The sequence below is a fragment of the Hoplias malabaricus genome, chromosome Y (genome assembly GCF_029633855.1).
Source record: "Hoplias malabaricus isolate fHopMal1 chromosome Y, fHopMal1.hap1, whole genome shotgun sequence".
Classification (NCBI taxonomy): domain Eukaryota; kingdom Metazoa; phylum Chordata; class Actinopteri; order Characiformes; family Erythrinidae; genus Hoplias; species Hoplias malabaricus.
This window is the reverse complement of record NC_089820.1, coordinates 63,626,586-63,649,560: the sequence shown is the minus strand read 5'-3', so window position 1 is coordinate 63,649,560 and position 22,975 is coordinate 63,626,586. Positions and strand designations below refer to the sequence as shown.

General features: G+C 42.3%; 1 protein-coding gene across 1 annotated transcript in view; it reads left to right on the top strand.

Annotated features, from left to right (window-relative positions):
- The first annotated feature begins 1,232 nt into the window (after positions 1–1,232).
- Positions 1,233–22,975, top strand: part of LOC136679067 (ras-responsive element-binding protein 1-like) — a 43,366-nt gene continuing 21,623 nt past the window's right edge. Inside the window, exon 1 of the mRNA XM_066657348.1 lies at positions 1,233–1,543. The gene's annotated coding sequence lies outside the window, so the exon portion shown is untranslated. The remainder of the gene's footprint in view (positions 1,544–22,975) is intronic.

Here is a 22,975-nt window from a genome sequence, read left to right as displayed (position 1 = left end):
ATCTGGTAATACCTTAAATATAAGAATAAAAAATAACAGACACAGGTAGATTTTAAGAGAAAAGTAAACATCCATGTTCTAATACAATTCTATGACAAGATGGCTATACAGCTAGCTAGCTTATGTTGGCTAGCTATAGCACCATAGCCGATTACGTATTAGTGAAAACCCAAAATTCCAGCGCCATAGCTGTAATATGCTAGCAGTTACAAATCACATTAAACATGTTTTGTGATTCTTCAAAACAAACACCTCACTATATCTTACCTTTTATTTGCTCTGTGTTATATTTTATAAAGTAGCATTACATCAATCTGTCACAGACTGGGGTAGTTTTTTTTGTATTATTGGTCATCAGTCCTCACACTACAATACCCAGCATGCATTTCACAAACACTGGGAACACCCCTGCAATGGGGAATATAAATCCTGACTGCTAGCATAGCCACTGATGTCTAAGCAGAACAAATGTTGGAAAACATAATGTAGAAAGTCCACCTACATTGAATATAAATGTTTAAGTTTGTTAAAAAGAACTGTGTTGCGCTAGAAGTATTAACATGTGTGAAATAAGCCATGGCTGGGTGTTTCTGTTCTGAATCGGTAGCATTCTAAAAACCACAGACTCAGACAACAAGGGTTTCTTATGTCATAAAGCTAAAGATGCAATTCTGCTAACTTTTGGGGCGGGGCTTAATGTGGGTGGAGTTTACTTGCTTATTCTCAGATGTGTTATAGATAGATAGATAGATAGATAGATAGATAGATAGATAGATAGATAGATAGATAGATAGATGACTGCAGGGAGCTTTATTTCGATTTCTCTGAGAAAAAAAAAACAATAAAATTGACATGGTTGGAACAACTGGTAAACAATGCTGTAAAGTGTCTTTACAGGAAGAAGCAACATTTTGTAAGAAGTTAATTCATACTTCGCGCCATTTATATGAACAAAATAAAGGTTACTATTTTTGGATAATGTTAAAAACAAATCAACATAAAGGCTTTTGTAACTTCTATCAAGTGAGTCTTCAACCAGATCGTGCGTGTGTAAAATGGGTTCGGTGGTGTTGTCAGTGAAGTATCTGGGTGTAGTCAGAAGTTTGGCCCCCTCCTCTGGTCAGCCCCCTGCTGTAGAGATGCTCCAGCTTCACTGAGCCTCTCACTGCACGTCCCCTTGGAGACTAGGACACGTGATGCGTCCGCTTATCAGGTTTAGAGAGCAGCGCCTCGCTCCCGACTCGGAGACACGAAGAAAAAAGCCAGAAAAGTGACTTTTCGCTTTCGTGCTCGGCGTCTCGCTCGACGGTGCCGCTCGCGCGAGGCTGGTAAGAGCAGGAGATAGTTGGCGAACTTTTTGCACATCCTCCAAAACGCCATTTTGCTCTCGACGCTGCTCTCTCTCTCTCTCTCTCTCTCTCTCTCTCTCCGGAACAAGTTTGCATTTTATTTTCTCCCCTCTCTCTTTTTAAAAGTCCATCCTCCTCTTTTCCTCCTCATCATCATCCGCCTGCAACTACCACGGGCAACTCCTCAAACGTAAGTACGTTAAGTTAATGCTTAACTTCTTTCACCCACTTTTCTCAACTTTCTGCCGTGTTTACGTTCTCCTTTTCCCCCTAGAGCCACTTTTGGGGAGTAAGGAGTAACAAACATGATAGGTTTTTACATGGGGAAGTCTAAAAGTTTTCGTTTTTCTCTTCTTCCTTGTCTGAGTGCTGCCTAACTTTCATTCTCTCATCCTAACGCGTGTAGGAATTAGTGATGGGCATTCCGGCTCTTTCACTGAATCAAATTAAATGACTCAGAGTCGACTCATTGAGACTTTTTAAATCAGTAGTATTCAGAGCCTTTATTTTTGTCCCTAAAAGTATCTAATTGTGTTGATGAAGACATTGGACGCATTAATGTGTTTTGAAGGTTCCTGCTGGAGTCAATATCGACAAAGGCATGGATTTATATTTTCAAAATATGATGTAGTGTTTCTAGTTCTGCGTTTAGTGAGTTTTCTTCTTGAATCTGACGGTTTTATGAGTGTTGTTAACCATTTCCAGATGTTGTTATTACACGGTTTATAAAATGTTCAACGTTAGAATGACTTTAATTGAAAAAGTCCTACTATCCTGTCTACATTCACAATATAAATAAATAAATAATACAAGCGAGTGGTCTTCGCCTGAGTCGGTTCAAAGAGTCGACTCCGCGAACGACACATCACTAGTAGGAATGTGCTGCCCTCGCCTACTTCAGCTACCTGTTGAAAACACGACGAAAATGTTCCACGGACACCGAGTTGTGCCCCTATGTTCTTCAAAGTGCGATTATATTTCACTTTGGGTCGAGTAATACGGAGTTAAAAAGAGTTTTAACTTCGTGCTCCGAGCATCCAACATCTTCGTACTTTGCTCTGAGCCAACGTGTGGGTCTGAGAGGAGGAGGAGGAGGGGAAACATTAGTTGCTGGTGAACACGCTTCCCTTTCTGTGTTGACCTTGTCAGGACATTTGCCATTCGCACTTCTCTTTCGCTTATTCGATATTTGCTGCTGGAGGACACGTCCACGTCATGTACAGTGTCTTTATTTCCCCTGAAGTAAAGCTTAGCTGGGAATGTAGCACAAGTTGTGAAAAGAGGAAGTTGACACAGCAGCCACTTAGCAGCTAGAGAAGATGTTAGCATTGAGACATTCAGTAGTGGGTCATTCTCCCGTATTTTGTTGACTCAGAAGTATAGTAAAAGGCTAGTTGCTGATATATATTGCATTGAAATATATTGTACATTAGTATAACACTTATCTGGTACATTTTTGCATTAAAAATAGCAGGCCTTTCCAAGAGCTGAAGGCGTATCTGTTTTATTAACAGAAGCTCAACTTCACAAACTAATATCGACTGTTAAAGCTTCTGTGTACAGAATGCATATCAAAACTGAATGCTGTTCTCAGTAACATCAATATTAATAAAAGGGAGTGGCCACCACTGCATACCAGCTTCCTATTGGCTGAGGAGGCTGTGGACTGAGTAGAAGTGGATTCAGCATCATTTAATTTTAAAATAGGAACCCTGTCCCACAATTCTTACTCCCAGAAGTGTTCTTACATGTCCTTTACATAAACATGTGTGTGTATATACATATATATAATGTGTGTGTGTGTGTGTCCAGATGGTTTTTCTAAAGTTTTTATTGGATGGGCATGTGATTCATCTAAGTGTGTAACGCCCACCCCAGGCTATTCATAGACACACCCTTGATTAAAATGCTATCAAGCCCCTTTCTCATGATGTAATTTGATACACAGTTTGGTGTTGTGGCAGTTATAGCATATAAAGATGACACCTACAGAAATAATGCCATATTTAAAGCTATTTATTCTAAATACAAGGACAGGTTAGTTTGTATGTGTGATGTAGTCACTGATGATGACCACAAAAGCATGTTATAACAATAACAGTATTAGCTACAACAAGAAACAAATAACTATATCACCCAGTTCTATTTGAAAGTGTGAAAAAGCACTATGAGTGTGAGTTGGAAAGCTAATAGCCCTTACTTCAGTGTTACGTCATTGGATTTCTTAATGGCGGATAATAGTTATGACCATTCTGGTAATACATATTGAACATTGTAGTGAGAATTGTTCAGAGACAGAATTAAAGGGGTTCTCTGGCCAAAGTGAAGACATCTCACTTTTACGATCTGTTGTAAACATGCCTACTCAAGTCCTATTGTGGTTCTATTGCAATCACTAGAGCCAGATTTTCTGGTTTTCAAGACAAGACTAGAAAACCCCCTTCGGAAGATATACCACGAAGGTGGGGAAACTGCTGTGTTTAGGCTGCTATTTATTGCTAGTTTGTTTGATTATTTATTTATGTTTAAAAGCTACTGAATATCACATGTGTTTAGTTGAAGATATGTCGGATAAAAACGATAGTATGACATTTGCATGTCGCCTGCTCGTGTTATAATAACACTGATGGACACAAACACTGACTGGGACTGAGAGATGCAGGTTATTATTACTTAACACAGCAAATATCAAAAGCTAGTTTTAGTAACAGAACACCCCTTTAAGAAGCACGTGGAGTAGTTTCAGGCTTGGACGACATAGACGAGTTGAAACACATGTTTCCAAGTGCTCCAGTGCAGCTGTTTTTCTGCTTGTTTTGCATCATATTTGTGAGGTTTTTCTGATGCAGTGCACCCTTCGCCTTTTCCCCCTCATCCTTTCTTCGGTCTCTGTCTTTGGAGACACAGAAAGAGCAGATCTGGACGAGCAGTTCACATTCCTTTACGAAATTCTACACTCATCTCAGGGAGGCCTGCAGATGCATCGCCATCCATGCAGCTCCACTTGGGGCTGGTGAAGTTGAAGGACATGCAAATAGCATGTTCAGCATTACGTAATGTGCTGAGTTTTATTTCTTAACTTAAAACATATGGAGACGGAAATTACAGAATATTTCAATGAGGTAGAAAACAATGAGTAGCAAGTGTAAGTTGGTTGTTCTTTGCCACTGAAAGGCCCCAGTTGACTCAGGATGGAGAGTTGTTTATTCAAGTTGATTACATCCAATTCAGATAATAAAAACTAAAACAGTCCTGAAGATGTGAAGCTGAGAGGCTGTTGAAGTAATGCTTGAGGAGCAGACAGGCTGTAATCTCCTGTGTTTCCCCCAGCAGGGAGTCGGCAAGGCTGAATAGATAGCGGCCAGTCTGAGGGTCAGATACCGATGCAGTGTAGAGAAAGGCTCTGTATTACGTTTGCTCTTTCGTCGTCAAATTCACAACCAAAACTGCAGTCTAGGTGACAATGATTACATAACAATCCGCTCTTTAGGACTTAATTCAGGCATTAAATAAGTGTTGTGAAGCACGTGTGAAAAGTAATCCCTCAGTTTGTCATCTTCAGTAGAAGTGAACACAATCAGACACTCCCTGTGGTCATGGATATAGTTATTTTGGCTCCTTTTGGCAGTTACATTTTCGTGCCTTTTCACAGCACAGCAACAGGTGACTTGGCTGGTATCTGACCAATATAAAATGTTATAATACAAAGTAAAGTTATAATATTGATTTGGAATATTTTCCATATATATGAAGTTCTATATTTGATTTGATATGATTGAGTACTAACATAGGGGTGGCACGGTGGCGCGGTGGCGCAGCAGGTTAGTGTCGCAGTCACACAGCTTCAGGGGCCTGGAGGTTGTGGGTTCGATTCCCGCTGGAGTGTGGTGTGTTCTCCCTGTGTCTGCGTGGGTTACCGGGTGCTCCGGTTTCCTCCCACAGTCCAAAAACACACGTTGACTCAAAAGTGACCGTAGGTGTGAGTGAATGTGTAAGTGTGTGTGTGTGTTGCCCTGTGAAGGACTGGCTCCCCCTCCAGGGTGTATTCCTGCCTTGCGCCCAATTAATACCAGGTAGGCTCTCGACCCACCGTGACCCTGAATTGGATAAGTGCTTACAGATAATGGATGGATGGATAGAGTACTAACATAGTTCTGACGTCACCGTGTCGAGTAAAGAGGTGTATTTTCTCACAAATCATTAGGAACAGTCTTGTGGTTCGTTAAGTTCAGTACAATTATGGTTTAGACTGTTTTTTCATTCTGTATGAAGCTTTGCCTTATTCACTATATAGAGCACCATTATGGGGTTCCTCCATTCTATAGTTGTGTCTGAAAACAAACTGCACTCAAACAATGCAATAAGCAGTGTACAATTGATGTACCCTAGAGAATAATGGATACCCATAAGATACTGCAAAGTTTGGTAAAAACCTGCATGAGGTAGTGTCTGAAATGATTTACTATCCTCCTGAATTCCGTTCTGAATAATAGTGCACTACATAGTCAGTAATGCAGGGAATAGTGTATAGGGAGCCATTTTGGAACCAGTTATTTTCTCCAGTGTTGACTCTTCTCCTCGTCATAAAGCAGCCATTACACTGACACCTAGCAGCTTGTTTTCCTGTTGTAAACATGGCCGCCCACGTGTAGGGGGCTGCTCTGTGGAGCATAACCCGGTTTCTTTAGGGACTACAAAGCAGCATTTTGGTGCTAGAAAGTGACTTCCTGCTCCTTTTAAGAAAGTGAAGTAGAGTGCAAAGGAAATGCATTTAAAGTGGTAATCACTATTAGTCCCATCCTTATCTTACTGTGGTTTCTTCTTAAAATCAGGAGTGGATGCAGAGATGGAGGGATGGACATACTGCCATGTGTGCCTTGTACTTTTCCTACTAGTGATGGGTGATCTCCTCACTTGTTCAGGGTAGAGATGGGCATCCTGTTTCGGGCTGCAGCTATTTTTAACCTGTCTATTTTAGATAAGATTATGTTCCTCAGCCTGGTAGGGGATTGGAGGCCTGGTTAGGTGGTGGGGTGAAGAGAGAGAGAGAGGGGGTAGAGACAGGCTGTACCTGTGTGGCTCAGAGGAGCTGCCGTCATACTTGGATCTCAAACCCAGTGTCTAAAGCTACTATTAGCCTGATGAAATGAATGTTTGCCAGTGCAGACTTTGAGAATAGCAGTGATTCATTTTATCTAGGCTGATTAACTTGAGCTCTGCTGCTGTAGGCGAAGTTTAGGCTGCTTATTTATCATTAAATATGTATACACAAGGCTGGCTATATATTGTGTGAAGGTTTGCATGCATTAAATATAGCAGTTATGTTTCAGTTTAAAATATTAGAGGGAAGCAGGTTTAATGGCGTCAGATTCAGTAAGATGGGAGAAGGATAACAGGAAATGAAGGCAGCATGTGTGAATGAAGGAAGTTAAAAACAATGGCTACAGTAACCTCCTCCTCTGCGCCATGATGAAAAGTTAGCAGGCGGAGCTGTAATGCGTCTGTAAACATCTCTAGTCTCTTCACCCGAGTGTGGAACGGTTAATTTCTTGGTCTTGTCATGTTTGCTCAGGGAAGGATCCCTTTTTTTTGTGTTTGCAGAAGAGAATGAGGGAAGACAAATCCCAAACAGATTTGCAGGGCCTCCCTCTCTTCACCCGCCCCTCCATCCCTCCATCCCCCAGCCCTCTTCTCTCTGAGCCTGAGCATGACTGCTGACTAAACAGTTTTGTCAGCTGGCAGTGGCTTGCAGTCTGTGGATTTGCAGTGGCTTCTAGGCCCTGAACAACAGAGGGAGGATGCTGAAGGCCCACACTTGTTGTGCCTAATTAAACTCATTATCGTTGTTATTAAGGGGTACCAAAGTCTTGAAACTGTAGGAGTGCCAATAAAATGTTGGGGTCAGGAGCATAATTTATGATCAATGATGCCGTGGCACAAATTTAAAATAGATTTGATGCTGCTACTGTTACATTTTCAGAGAAGTGCCCTTTTCATCGTGCAGCTGCAAGTGTCACAACATTATTTAGTATTTATATATTTTGCTATTGTTGACATATGTAATATATTAAACACAACCCCTGCTACAGTATGGAACACTAGGAGCTGTTCCTATTAAAAAGTCTAGCTTTGATTGCTGTAATTTGAAGTTAATGTTTGGGTAATAGTTTTAATGCTAGGGCTGGGACTGTTGGTTTTATTCGACGTTTGATAATTTAGTGATTAATTTTGATTTAAAAATGAGTCATGATATTTGCACACTTTTACAATACTTTACATTAAAGTTCGCTTAGTTTACATGGACTTTGTTACAACAAGCACATGCACATTTTTGAGATCATACCAATGTGTTTCTTCTTTTTTTCAGTTCTCTCTCTAGTTCTCAGTTGTAAAGTAATAATTAAAGCAATTCATCAAGAACGTATATTTAAAGGCTAAGCACCACTTAATGGACCTCCATGAATATTCCACATTATTGTAGTTACTGACATATATAAGTATGAATTAAAATGAAAATAGCAGCTTAATTTGCTTTAAAACTGACAATTTTATTAAATTGACGGAAAAACCCGACCTCGCTACGGAAATTCTCGAACGCGACCGTGACGTCACTGGTGGACAACAGCTGAACAACGCCGCGGTAAAACACCGTTATGACCGACTGTTATGACAGTATCTAGCTAAATAACCAACATTATTCATGACAATAGCCCAGCAATAAGCTAAACTCAAATGTAGAGGTACCGTTATTCTTGTAAATTTGATCGAACTCTAATTCATCCGACACTATAAACCTCCGTAATGCAGCTACGTAGCCGAGTATAATCTGAGCCACCGAGTTTAGCGAGTCAAGCTAACGTTAACTAACACCAACTAAAACAGGCGAAGTGAGTGTCCTCACCCTGTTTACCTCCATGTTACAGAGGCTCTTGAACACCTTTCGTTGGTGTCCTTACATGCCCATATTGTTGGAAAAGTGCCAGTGAAATGAGCTACAGATAACGGAGTGAGCGGAGGGTCCTTTCCAAAGTGCCCGTTTAAAGTGGACAAATTTAGTCCATTTTCTGGATATTTTGGGATCTTTGGGCCATTTGTTCACAGATGTCCCACTGTACATTGAATGATTGCAGCCAAAAACAACACACCTTTTCCTCATTTTGCATTAAATTAAGTGCAACTTCTAGAGTTGTTGTCCACCATCTACGTCACAGGCAAGACGCCTATTAGAGTTTCCCAACACCGTTTGGGGGGGGGGGGGGGTGACGGGACCAACGGTCTTTTAAACCTTATTCCTTCAATTAGTAAGAAATAACATGTTTTCTGACTATCAATAAACACAAGGTAGGAACTCAAACTCCACTGTAGTTATTTGTTTGACACTTTCATAGAGCTGGTGCTTAGCCTTTAAAGGCACACTCTGTTGGATCACAAGTTTTGCTCCTGGGCTCCCCCTACAGTTGCAGAGTGTAAATAACTGTTCCGAAATCAAGGTGGAAATGGAGTGGGTTTGTTCCTACCCTCCTCCAAAGTTACATAATGGTGTTTCAGCTGTGTTGAGCCCTGAGTAGCAATGACAGACGCTCTGTTCTCACTGTTACACCTCAGTAAAGCGATTTTGAAGCTGAAATTTTAAGGTAAAAATACTACCTAGTTTTACAAAGCTTCAAAATGTGCTATATTTATAGGTACTTTACAGAGGAATAAAAATAGATAATCAGAGTTAAACTACTCATGCTGCTCTTTCACAGGAAGAAATACATGATACACGACTGTGGTATTTCAAACTGGATTTGTTACGGGATTAAATGTTGATACCAACCCAACAGCAATACCTGGTATAGGATCAGTTGCATCTCTATTAAAAGGGTAGGGTGAGGCAGAGGAAGAGCCCTGCTGTAAATAAGAGAGGAGTTTCCAAATTCCAGCTGGAGTCTAAAGTATGTAAATGACTGCACTACCTCAAGTACCTCAGCATTTTGTTTGCTATCGTCCTGGGAGTTCCCACTGAGTGTCTTGTGATGTTCTGACAAATCACAGCCGTTAGGTCGATCTGATAAATGAGAGCATATGTCAATATGATGACGATGATGATGATCAACCATCATTTATTTATTTTGTTTGCAGTATTCCCCTCCCGTTTGTATTTAGGATATGTGAGAATTCAGTGAGGACAAAAGGAAGTAAAGAGAGACAGAGCGAGCGAGAGATGAAACAAGGCCAGGCCCAGCAGCAACACAGTGGAACCTGTTCCTCCTGAAGCGGCAGTCTTATATTCTTCAGGCCTTTTTGCTCGCAACTAAGTTCCCTGAACAAACAACAGATGCTTTAAGATACAAAGAAGAATGCCGGACGTGCATTATCATCCTCTTCGTGTATATTTGGCCATCGCAAATTCAAGAGAGTCTTGTAAATTCTATCACTGAAATCAGAAAGAGAGTCCAGACAAAATTTGGAAAGTAGTTCATGTTACAGGCCGCTCAGGAGTAAGGAACCTCACCAAAAATATGAAGTTTAATTTGTGCATGAGTTATATTTTAAAAGCTTTTATACGTTGGGCAAAATGACAGCATGCCTATTGTTATGGTTTGCAAACAAAGCACTGAATGGCCGTCTCCAAATAGTGATTAGGGAGCAAGCATGATGTGCCATTATGGACACAGCAGATCGTATATAACAGGCAAAGAGGACTGTGTCATTGATGTGGGGTTTTAAAAAGGAAGTAGTGTCCACATTGATTTTTGACTTCGGTGTAAGAAGCAGATTTGTGGCACATTAAACAGAATGCCCTAAAAACAGCGAAACAATTGAAGTCAGTGCAGATAAATAATTCCACTGTTATTACCTCTGTATTGACGTCTCAGAGTATACCGGGCTAAAGACAGAACTTTGCGCCAGGAGCAAATGCACCAGGATGGGTCGTGCTACTAGGAATTTTAGCCTTTAAGAAATGTAGCCTTTCCACTTGTAGGGTCATCAGCTGGTCAGCTGTGGTGCTTCTTTTGGCTTTGAGAAAAGCTGGAGGCAGCAAAAATAGCAGCTGACGACCCCACATCAGTGAGTCGTGTTGATGTTGTCACAAGACTCCATTCACTCATGTATGACTTTGTAATTGCTTGATTACAGTGATACTCGTCGCGATGATGGGTGTGGAGTAGGGGCTGACTGAAGGCGTTTAGAGGAAAGTCATTTATGTGGAAAGTGCAGGCCTCCATTACCGGGTTAAGCAGAGCTTCTACTGGTGTAGTGTGTAGTATTAGTCAAAGTAGCATTTAGACGTCCACAAGCTTGAGCCTAGCTGCAGAACTGGCCCAATTGGACAGTGAGTCATTCCTTGTGTGTGTGTGTGTGTGTGTGTGTGTGTGTGTGTGTGCAGTTTTGCTGCATACAACAGTGAAGAGAAGCTTCACGGAGCAGCTCTGAGGCTGCACACTGCTTGGCCAGATACTCCACTGTGTCTCCTAGTGAGATGGCCAATGGGAAACAGATGTTCCTCAGCTTTGACTCCCTGCCTCAAGTCTTCCATCCTTCATATGAAGGTTTGGATGTGATCAGAAAACATCCAACTTCACTTATAAAGCTTTATTATTCCCACTCTTTTGTACATGGACTATGCAAATTAATCAGCTGACCTTGTGACCTTGTCCTCAGAGAACTTCTGTGGGTCCTTTCAAGTTTGAGATCAGAGAGAAGGTAGTGTTTTCGGGTTGTCGTTTCAGCTTAACCCCAAGTTCCTACAATTAACACCTACTGGGGGTGAGTAGAAGAAAAGTCTATCCACCTGGAGTTATACTCCAATCTCTGTGAGTGAGGAGAGACTAATCTAAACCCTAAATGAAAGCCCCAGTAAGGTTTCAAAAACATGATCCTGTTTCTTTGTAAGAATAAATGTTTGAAAATGTAGAAATGATTTAATGGGTCTTCAGAAGTTGGCTCTGTGTGTAATGATGTTGTAATAATGTATGCAGCCACATGCACACTCCTTTTCAATATCACTGTTTCTTTGTTAGTCTGTATGACTAACCCAGTGTTAGTTTGAACATATGCAGCTCCACCTGTGTATGTCATTAGTGTCCCTACATGCTGATATTTGGGCCGTTTGAATGAAAATTACACAGAGCCAATCAGAGAACATTAAAAGCAATGGAGTCGTGGTTGTGGGAGACCAGGAAAGAGTTTACCAGATTAGCCCCTCCTCCATCCTGGATTTTCATCTGTCATCTGCCTGTGCCCATTTGTTTCTGTTGGATGATGTGACTCAATGTCAGAATCCATTGCAGCGAAGGTTGAAATGGTCCGAATGGTTGACACTCTATGGGGCTGATTCAGTGTTTGCAGTGTCCTCAATGAAATAAATTGGAGTGTATCTCTGACACTCTGCCAGCCTCTAGTGCAGAGGTCACTAATAGTCGTGGTCCAGGTCGAGGACCCAAACCCTGTCCGATCCAGACCTGGGCCTATAAGCAATACACTATTGAGCTTTGTAATTTTGAATAGAGTGTTTATTTTAATCTGATGAATTTTCTAGACTTTATGGTACAGGTTTAGCAGCCCAGGAAACTCACAGGCCAATCACATACATTGTACATATCACGTGATTACAGTCGGCCAGTCAGATCTGACAAGGCAATCAGAACGCTCAACAAGGCATCTCTTTACAGGTTAAGTCCCGCCCTTCATCCAAATGAGCCAGTCAGTTTGCTCATTTCCCATAAAGTCCCTCCTTTCAACAAAAAAGAGCCAATCAGCTTACTGGTTACGCAGTGAATAGAGGGTCAAATGTATTGTGTCAAGCGCAACTATGAGATAATAATAAGACACTTTATATTATAATGAATTTATATGCATTTACAATTCTGTTTTATTTTAAAAATTGACATAAAATGAGAACAGAATTTTTTATTTTCGGTATTTGTTATTTATAATTGATTCAGTTTCTTGTGAATATTGACAATGAATATTGTTATCAACTATATTGTTGAAATATATTCATTCATTCATTATCTGTAAGTGCTTATCCAGTTCAGGGTCGCGGTGGGTCCAGAGCCTACCTGGAATCATTGGGTGCAAGGCGGGAATACACCCTGCAGGGGGCGCCAGTCCTTCACAGGGCAACACACACACACACACACATTCACTCACACCTACGGACACTTTTGAGTCCTCAATCCACCTACCAATGTGTGTTTTTTGGACTGTGGGAGGAAACCGGAGCACCCGGAGGAAACCCACGCAGACACCGGGAGAACACACCACACTCCTCACAGACAGTCACCCGGAGGAAACCCATGCAGACACAGAGAGAACACACCACACTCCTCACAGACAGTCACCTGGAGGAAACCCACGCAGACACAGAGAGAACACACCACACTCCTCACAGACAGTCACCTGGAGGAAACCCACGCAGACACAGGGAGAACACACCACACTCCCCACAGACAGTCACCCGGAGGAAACCCACGCAGACACAGGGAGAACACACCACACTCCTCACAGACAGTCACTCGGAGGAAACCCACGCAGACACAGGGAGAACAGACCTTGCCGTTTTTGCTTGTACTTTTACTGAACAACATTAAAGTGAGATGTGTCAGACCTATATGAAAATCAAGGTTAGCATCTGGCGAAACGTACTTCTAACTACTTGTGTTCTTTTCAAAGAGGTAAATATAATCTGAGATAATGAAAAGGTCTGCTAGCCAAAGAATGCTAATATACTGGCTCTCATCCCCAAGGGATTCATTTGAGCCAAGCATCTCTTTTAACAGCCTCAGCTAACTGCCCTGAGGCCACGCAGACAATGAGCCAAACACAGTGCCTTTTCAGTGAGGTGAAAACCAGGCTGCTTCCGTCTCTAGCAACACAAAACAGGACAGTCGCTGCGCAGATGGAGAACAGGAGCTTCTTCTCCATGGTCTCAAAGCTCAGTAAACGAGTGCCAGCCCTCTCTGTTACATCAGAACCTGGAGCCCAAGTACTTGTACGCTTTTGTGTGTCTTTCTGCCGTCACTTACACATTTTGAGGCATTTGATACATACCCAGAATCCTTTTGGTGCACACCTTTACAAAGCACCCAGGCTGTAACTTCCACTTTTACAAGACTTATGATTGTCTGTATAAATAGGGAGATGCCCTGTTGATCGTAAAAAGAAAGCTATAGCAATGATTTAAAAACAAATTAAAAACTACAGGTGAATTCTGACAAAAATAGAATAGTTTTTATAGCGTTTGCCTCAAACTTCAAACAATTTTGGGTGGGCTTTTCCTACTTTCAGATTTATCTGGAAGCTGATTGGCTCTTTGCATTGAAGGGTGGGGTTTCCTCCGTAAACAGACACCATGAGTTTTCTCTTTCATTTTGAGACCAATGAAAAAGGAGGCTCTTTCTCCTTTATGAAGTCTCTGTATTGACCTATTTCTTTTTAAAATAATGGTTGTGTTGGGATATAGGCTGGGGTTTGGATGGTGAGACTGTACAGATGTGTGTTACATTCACAAAAACATCGTTGGTAGGTGGATTGGCGACTCAAAAGTGTCCGTAGGTGTCTGTGACTGTGTGAGTGTGTGTGTTGCCCTGTGAAGGACTGGCGCCCCCTCCAGGGTGTATTCCCACCTTGCGCCCAATGATTCCAGGTAGGCTCTGGACTCACCACGACCCTGAACTGGATAAGGGTTACAGATAATGCATGAATGAATGAATAATGTTTAACGGATCATTATTCTGCAGGGTTTTTTTAATAGCTGAGAGTGGGCAATTCCACAAAAGACCTAAAGAAGCGGCTAAATTCAAAAGATGCTATCTGATTTGTTAGCATTCAGCTAAAACCTACTGACAATTGACAAAGTCTTTAAGCGTACTCCTCTCTTTTGATTCCAGGAGAGTGTGATGGTTCACTTGCTCCATATAATATCTCGTTGGCTTGATTTTAGCATCGTCTAAAGAGAGGTTGTTACAGCTTCTGTTTTCTCCCTTATGCAGAAAGACTTGCAAAAGCTGTAGTGGAGCAAGTGATCGAGCGTGAATGGGACAGAGGACAAAAACATGGAAACAAGGCAAAGTTCATTGCTGGATCTTTTGTAGCTTTGTTCATCACAGGGTTGCAGTAAATATTAACTCTCTTATCACCGGGACAGGGCATGCTCACAGTGTACAAGGCATGGGGGGACGTGCTACATAGAGACAGACAAGACTGGTGGGGTGAAGAGCTCCAGGCAAGCTGTTGAATAGTTAGGTTAGGTTAGGATGCCAAAAGTTAAAGTTCTGGATGTTGTAATAGTTTAATTTTGGCTTGTTTTGGTTTGGATTATGATTTGATAAAAATAACGATGCTGAGCAAAAGCTGGGGATAATTGCAGATTGCGAATTAAATTTGCGATTCTTTCTTTAAGGTCCACTATGTTTTGGGGGTGGAGCTTGTCATTATTATGTCGCTAGGTTTTTTCTGATTGGTTGAAACCCTAACCTTTTTAAATTACAGTGAAAGTATAGAAACATGGCCTACTGTTTATGTGATGTTTTTACCAACGCTATCTTGTGTGGCAGGTTTTTCCTCTTTTTGGAACTCTGTATCTTTCGACAGATGGAAATATATCAGTAGCATCAGTGTCCTCAACTGTAAATATACTTAGCATAGCATAGCACTGTAAGCTGGCTTTCAACACTGCTGCTCTTCTGTGAGATGATAGTAAAGCTGTTTTTACACTTATTGTATTTAATTTTACTCATATTTAGGTTTGAAAAATAAGTCAACCTTAGTTCGTATGTAATGGTGCTGGTGGTAAAAAATAAAATAGGTTTCTATGTGTATTTTTTATCTCAAACCTTGTCCTGTATGCTATTAAAGAAATGTATTGAATCAGAATCTTATATTGAATGAACGTGCCACCCCACTATGATGTACCGTCCCTTTAAAACCACACTACCGCAGAAGTAGTCATTCACAACTTGGTTCTGCCACATGGAAGCATCATGGAGGAAAACCTAAACTGCTAAACACAGTCACTGAAGCAGTTTGTACCAAAAAACAACAACAAAAACCAAATATGACCAGTGCGTGGCTCAAAAAAGAGAAGCACAAGCTCCCAGTAACATTAGAAATATAAATCCCAGTTTAAATACTGGAGCATATTTACAGTACAAGCCTCTCCAGTGAACTGTGAGGGCAATAAATAAAAAAACAATTAGTTAACAGTCATAATTGAGGCAAAATATTAAATTAATCCTGATACTGATATGCAGACATATCAGTATCAGTATATGATTTTCCTTTTATTTCCATTTGTATATTTCCATACAGCTGTAATACATAATATATAAAGTAATAGTGTGTTCAGACTTGCTCCATTGGAGCGCACTTGTCCTTAAATCTCATCAGTGTGCTCGCAAGGCCAAAGTCCAGGAGATTAGGACGTGAGGCACTGTTTGAGATGGATTACTCTACAGATTCCTCTGGACTCTGTCCGCGTAGAGCAGCTCTGGGCCTGTGGGAAGCTGCTGCCACCTATCAGTGCTTGGACATCTCTTGAGAGAGAGAGAGACCGAGAGAGAGAGAGAGAGAGAGAGAGAGAGTGGTTACATTTTACTTTCTGTGAAAAGGCCTTGATCTTGTGTTTATGATGGGAATTAGCAGCCAGAATCAGTGCTGAGCATTGCCCCCTTCTGCTGCATATAAACTGCCCTTTAATACAGTGGGGAATTGTCTCCTGGCCGGCTCTAATTAACCACACACACTTACAGTAACAGTGTATAGGACAATGTCTCTCTTATTCCATCGCTGTGGACTGATTTTGTTATGGTGCCACTAACATTTCTGATCATTCCTCGCTGATTGTAGGAGCCGCTCACTTTCACATGCTCTTATAAGCTTTGCTGAGTGTCACCTGACCGCTTCAGCTGCATTGGTCACAGCAGAGAGTAGGGCGTGTTTGTGGGCGTGGCCGGCAGATGTTAGCAGTGGGTGGGCCTCTGTGGGGTTCACTGAGTGACAGAGTAAACGTCAGTTTCTGTGGAAACTGCCGGGAACCGATGTGGCCCTGTACTTTGATCAAAAGCCGGCTCCGGTGTGGAGTGGTTAAGAGAATGTCCAGCTCACGAGCTCAAGAGCCTTCTGTTTAAGGCCCAGTAGATGATGGACCGCAAATGGCTGTTTCAGGTTTACCATTAAACACATTTATTAACTTTTTTGGGGTCTAGAACGGTTTAAAAAGTTACTGTTACACTTGGAGTTGCACAGAGTTGAGTCAACACTGGGTTGTGGGTTGTGCTTAATATTTCTGAAATTTCTCATGGTTATTAATCACTTGGTTTATTTAGGAAAATATCTGTTTTCCATTGCCAGTTTTTACAAGATTAATAACCTGAGTTAACCCTTGAAGCATTACTTTTATCATCATTTTAGTATCGTAATACAACCACATTAAATATTCTTATTAGAATATCCAGAAATGAGCAGAGTAACTGTTATATATCCTCATATGTATCTAATAATGCAGACTAGGGCGGTGACTGTCTGTGAGGAGTGTGGTGTGTTCTCCCTGTGTCTGCGTGGGTTTCCTCTGGGTGCTCCGGTTTCCTCCCACAGTCCAAAAACACACGTTGGTAGGTGGATTGGCGACTCAAAAGTGTCCGTAGGTGTGAGTGTGTGAGTGAATGTGTGTGTGTCTGTGTTGCCCTGTGAAGGACTGGCGCCCCCTCCAGGGTGTATTCCCGCCTTGCGCCCAATGATTCCAGGTAGGCTCTGGACCCACCGTGACCCTGAACTGGATAACGGTTACAGATAATGAATGAATGAATGAATAATGCAGACTATTATATATGATGACTATATTTGTGAGGATTGCACCTATTTGCATATGGAGAACCTTTGTGTACACAGTTTGCATGCACTTTGCTTTTCTTTTTTTTTCTTTTTGTGCGAGAGGAGGAGGACAATGACAACTCCTCTTGGACTCGAAGCCAAAGAGTTTCAGAAATTCATTCAAGTCATTTTCCCAATTTCAAATATAATGTAAATTGCTCTGGGAAACATTTGTTATGATGTCACCTTCTAAAGTTGTTTTCCATTTATTCTAATTGTGGAACATTAGTGTTTGTCCCGTCGTGTGAATTATATTTTATTGTATTTTATTATTTATGAGACGTTGTGATGCAAAAGCAGCAGTGTGTTAAACACACATCTATTTATTGTGTGTTTAACGATTGAAAATTAGTGTGAATTATTTTTATGCTTGTCTTTGAAGTTGTGAAGAAAGTGCAGGATGTGTGATGGGGGGAGTCAAATAGAGAGAGAGAGTGTGTGTGTGTGTGTGTGTGTGTGTGTCGTGGCTGTACAGTAGAGACGGCATAGAAATTCATACTGCTGCCAAACACACTTTGTGACCTACTTCAGCTCCCTGCCACACGGCTGTATTGTGTGTCTGCAGTCGGTGGCGGGATCTGATGCTCCTTTAGCTGTGTTCATTTATCTGTCGCTGTCTGGGGTCTGAAGATGGGCTTGATCAAACAGAACAGAGAAAAGGGAGGAGGAGACGGGGCTGTGATTATAAAATAATGAGCAGAAGTGTACGCTGGGCTGAAGTCTGTGCTGGGGCTGGAGTTTTAAATAGCCTGGAATGCGCAGTGCTGGAAGTGGGTGGGAGTTCAGTGGCCACCGGTCTGCCTGCTACACTGCAGCAGCTGTGCATGTGTGAGGGGAGGCCCTTTGGCGTGTGTGTGTGTGTGTGTGTGTGTGTGGGTGGGTGTGTGTTTGAGAGAGAGAGAGAAAGAGAGAGAAAGTCAGGTGCAGTCACAGTCATACACATTCAACAGAATGATAATTTCAGTTTCTTTAAGATGCACCCATCATGGACACATGTTTAGTATTATCACTATGGACAGGCATGGACCAATAGAATGGCACCTGGAGCAGCTGCACATGAGCCTGAGGTCATCAGCTCTATGTAGTGTTGTGTGGTGTGACAGTGGATGTTATTAGTACTGCCACTGATATCCATATGATTTAATGTCTCATATAAAAGAGCAGTGTGCCTTTCACCTCATTAAGTGATGCTTAATAAACATGAAAGCATCAAAGCACAGCAGTAACTGAACAGTGTTAACTGGGACAGCAGAGTGGTGCAGGCTGTGGGGCTGTGATTTTTGAGACTGTTTGAAGGAAAGGCAAAGTGGCTACGATCCAAAAACCTCCAGGCTGCAGGATGAGAAAAGAAGAAAGTGGTGCGTTAAAGCCATTTGTGAGACACTCGTCCTTCAGCTAATTCTCTAAAAGAGTGGGATGCCAACCGCTAGCGCTCTCGCTCTCTGTCTCTCTCTCTCGCTCTCTCTCTCTCTCTCTCTGTGTCTCTGTCTGTCTCTCTCTTTCTCTGTCTCTCTCTCTCTCTCTCTCTCTCTCTCTCTCTCTCTCTCACAAACACTAACACACACACATCTTGCTTCAACCTGCACCTCCAGCTTGAGACACTCTTTGACCTTAGGTGTTCTCTCTCTCTCTCTCTCTCTCTCTCTCTCTCTCTCTTTCTCCCTCTCTCCCTCTCTCTCTCTCTCTCTCTCTCTCTACCCCCCGCCTGAAACAACGCTGCTGCTGTCGTGTGCAGAAGGAGCCGAAGGCTGCATCAGAGCCACCTGTCAGGAGTGACAGCTGAGAGCAGCTTCTACTCTCCAGCCATGCTTAACTTCACACACACACACCCTCTCTCTTAACCCCTCAGGGATGGTCCACCCAGTGTGCAGAAATGCTCGCTTTCTCTTTCCCCTCTCTCTCTCTCTCTCTGATTCTATCTCTCTTTCTGCTTCTCTCTTTTGGCTTTTCCCCTTTTCACTCATTCCTCTTTCTCTTTCTGTTCATCTCACTTTAAGCACACGTCCACCTCGGCCTGAACAGTTTGGAGAATGAAAGTATCCTATCATTTCCTGTAAAACAGAAGGGTCCAGGTCTGTGGTAGAGATGTTACAGCGGTTGTGTGTTCTGTCGCATCTGATCGATCAAACCGCTCTATTAATGGTTACGGGGCAAAGGTAAAGGGTTAAAGTTCCCACCAGCTTAGAACTTAAGAGTGGAGTTAGGATTTACACTTTTAAATGGTCATATTTAAATAATATTTCATTAGATATCTTTGAAAGCATGAATAAATTTAAGCTAAAATGTGATTCTCTGTTTCCGTTCATTGATGTATTTTGTAATAGTTACATCCTCATCAACTTGTTCATGTGATTTCTGACAGTACGTGATGCGCTGTTATGTCTAACAATGGACCAGTGGGTTGCATAACTATAAACAGGAAAAGTCATTTTGAAATCAGAACACTGTCCATACTTTGTCTGTTTGAGTCAAAATTGTGATAATTGCTTGTTGGTTACAGTGGCTTTATAGCTGCGCTGCTAAACAAGGCTTGGTTGATTTATTACATTCAGTGTAAGGGGAGAGCCACATTATTGCTTTCAGGAAAGAGAAGAGAAAGTACTAAAGAGAAGGAAAAGAGCTGTGAAGAGGCTTAAAGCGAAGGGTTGTAGAAGCGCTGCACTGAGCTAAATGAATCAGCTGTTTCTATGAAGCGTGAAGTGTGATGTGTGGGGTTTTGTATCGGGCCTCTGCTCTGATTTATGCAGCAGTGCTCTCGGCCAGTGGCGTGTTTGTGGAGTAAGAAGTGTGGAACACTGGGTCACACATTTTACTCAATGAGGGGTTCATTTCTGCTCGTGAAGGAGGGTGACTGACCAGGAAATGAGACTCAGTTTTGAGAGAGGAGAGGATGGATGAAGGGGAAATGAGCTGGTGGAGAAATGATGGTTTGGTAAAAAAAAAAGAAAAAATATATATATCCTCTTTATTTTACGTCTCTTACCCAAAATGGAGTTAATGAGCCAAAACATTTGATCTTTGGAGGCAGCTCTTTAGTTTGTAGCTGTGAGGTTGGTTCTTTTCCATTACATCATAGCTACACTTCTCTGCTTTTTTATTTTTGCAAATTTCTATCTATCTATCATTACACTTATATAGCGCCTTTCTAGAGACCCAAGGACGCGTTACAAATCCGTCCACCTGGAGGACTGCATTGGGCACTAGGATTTTGCCCAGGACAGAGCGCCAATCCATATCTGGGCACACACTCATTCACTCACACAGCAGGACAGTTATTAGAGAAGCCAGTTCACCTACCCTCCATGTTTTTGGACTGTGGGAGGAAACCCACGCGAACACAGGGAGAACATGGAAACTCCACCCAGATGGGACTTGAACCCAAGATCCCAGCGCTGAGAGGCGAACGTGCTAACCACTAAGCCATCGTGCCGCCCAAATTTGGTGCCTGGAGCCCAGTATTTCTTCAGCACTTGCGCTCTCGTGGTTGTCGTCATTTCACAACGGCAGCTCGTAAAATTACGCAGTGGTCTTTCAAAGAGATTCAGACACTCCTTGGATTCATGGCCAAGAAGAGTGTCCAAGGAGAGCTGGACGGTGCAAAAAGGAATTAAAAACCCAGTAAACATTTAGCCGTTGATTCAACGTTGAAATAACGTAATGACTGCTGTCTAATCAACGTTCTCTTAAGGTTGAAAATGAAAGTTGAAAAGACGTCCAAACACAGACATTGAAAAGACGACTATTAGACGTATTTTGGGCGTCCACTGACGTTATTAATTGGTCCCGAAATAAATTACTTGCATAAAATGCGTTTTGGACGTCCACTGACGTTATCGATTGGTCACCACTTAACTAACTTATTAAGATGGATTTTGGACGTCCATTGACCTTTAAAATATGTCCTTGACGGACAGACTACTTTTAGACCTATTTTGAACGTCCAGGGACGACTCTACCGATCTATCCAAAACTGATGCATGGACGCAGTATGGTACGCTAACGTGACAGAACCGTGTTCAGTCGTGTGTGATGATTTACACTGTTACCTACATGAACCTCATAACATCCGTGCACACGAGCTCATGGCTGACTTGCTGCGCCTGGTGGAAAGGAAGTGCCAAACTATTCCTTTAAAAGAGACAAGAGGAGAAGAGAAAGTGTGAAAGAGGAAGGAAAATGGAGGACCTTAGGTTTAAAGGGGAGGGCTGTAGAACCAGTTGAGCCAGAAGGCTTTTTCCAAGGTGCTCCTCTCCCTGAATTTCAAGCAGAAACCAAGCCCTTGTCTCCAGTGAACCTCCACCCCCCCTACATCTTCATCTCCAGCCCAGAGAGTCCCTCACTCCCTCCAGTTTCTCTACTCCACCCACTGAAACTGATCCAGTGGCTGTGTGGAGCCAGCAGAACGTGATAGCCATCGCAGCCAGCACCTGCCAGCAGCCTGCACTTGCCCGTGCCACTCACAGGAGGACAGAGGAACACGGAGAACCCACACACACACACACACACACACACTACAGCACATTCTTCTCCCATCTTATGTGATTGGAGTGCTTAGTACTGTTGAGAAGTTGTCAAGAAAGGCGAGTAAAACATAACTTTGTACTGTGATGTGATTTAATGTGGCTCTAGAACCGGGAAGTGATCAGAATTGTTGGGTGCTTTCCAGTGTCCGATATTAACAAATGGACTAGAGATGAACTGTCTCACCAACTGGGCCTTGGATGATGAAGGCTAATGTTTCCTCTGTGATACGTGAAGTGGACAGCTCAACACGCTTGGAGGAGAATGCTAACTGCCCAGTTATTCTATAGAAGTGAATAAAGGCTACCGAGTATCTTCACTGTCCTGATTTAATTTTCACATGGGCAAAATAAAAATGTTGAACCCTCGTTTACATTTACTTAGCTGTGAGATGTGGGGTTGGATTGAATTAGCTTGCTTTTGCCCACTCGTAATCCCCTAATCCCATCCATCTGCCTCCCTCCATGGACCTCCTGCCCACATCCCTCATCTGCACTGTTCCCCCATCGTATTCTTTGTCTCTCCCCACCTCTCTCTCACGCTGTCTCTCTCTGTTTAAATCCCCCGCTGCTGTCCAACAGTCCGTGGTGGTGTGTTAGGGGCTTCCAGAAAAGGAAACTTGGCAGGACACCTGTCTTTGATGTGTTGTGCGGTGGCAGGAAGTTTCAGTTTACCGGCTTAACAAAAAGGATAAGAGCTCTGAGCTCTTCGCCTCTTACTATACGTCCAAACGCACACACACACATACACACACGTGTGACATCACCCTCACCCTCATATAGCCTCAGCAAACCTAGTCTTCTCAGGAATGTGCTTTGGGTGTAAATTCAGATGAACCAAGCTAGCATCCCTGTAGGTTAAGCCATTTTACCTGGACAAAGTCGAATATGCTGTAATTAATATAGATTGGATATTAGAACCGGATCAGTGTTGTTTTTCGACATTCCAACGTTCAGTCTGCTACTGCTCAGACTGTTCAAATATACACAAGAAAAGGACAGGAACAAACAACATTCCTAGTCATACTTTCTCTTTCTGGAAGTGCTATTATTGACTAAAAAAAAACAATTCCAAAAAAACCTTTGGTGGCGTTTCTAGTGGTAAATTATACCTTGGATGGCTTTTATTTACATTCAGGGGTCATCCAAGCCTTGCCTGTGGATTTTTCACAGAATGCAGTGTTTAATGGGCATTGGACTTAGCTTGAATGATTATGATGAAGATGATGATGATGGAGATGCTAATTG